Source organism: Chelonoidis abingdonii, chromosome 20 (assembly GCF_003597395.2).
Source record: "Chelonoidis abingdonii isolate Lonesome George chromosome 20, CheloAbing_2.0, whole genome shotgun sequence".
NCBI classification, from domain to species: Eukaryota; Metazoa; Chordata; order Testudines; family Testudinidae; genus Chelonoidis; species Chelonoidis abingdonii.
In genome coordinates, this window is record NC_133788.1 from 5,637,761 (window position 1) to 5,638,290 (window position 530).

The following is a 530-nucleotide window of genomic DNA, read 5'->3' on the forward strand; positions in this document are numbered from 1 at the left end:
GGAATTTTTTCCTAATGTCCAACCTAAACCTCCCTTGCTGCAGTTGAAGCCCATTGCTTCTTGTTCTGTCCTTAGAAGCTAAGATGAACAAGTTTTCTCCCTCCTCCTGATGACACCCTTTTAGATACCTGAAAACTGCTATCATGTCCCCTCTGTCTTCTCTTTTCCAAACTAAACAAACCCAATTCTTTCAGCCTTCCTTCCTAGGTCATGTTCTCTAGACCTTTAATCATTCTTGTAGCTCTTCTCTGGACCCTCTCCAATTTCTCCTTACTAAAATCTAGATATACCACATCCACTGCTTCTCCCTTAAACTGCTACAGCTGCACTGCTGTGTAGACACTACCAATGCTGACAGGAGGGGTTCTCCCATTGGTGTAGCTGGTAATCCCCCTGCCCAAGAGGTAGCTAGGTCAGAGGAAGAATTCAGGGTTAGTTCAGGATAGCTATGGTCTCTCGGAGTGGCTTTTTCACTCCCCTGAGAGACATAGCTTAGCCAATGTACAGAGAATGACTTTGGTATAACTACA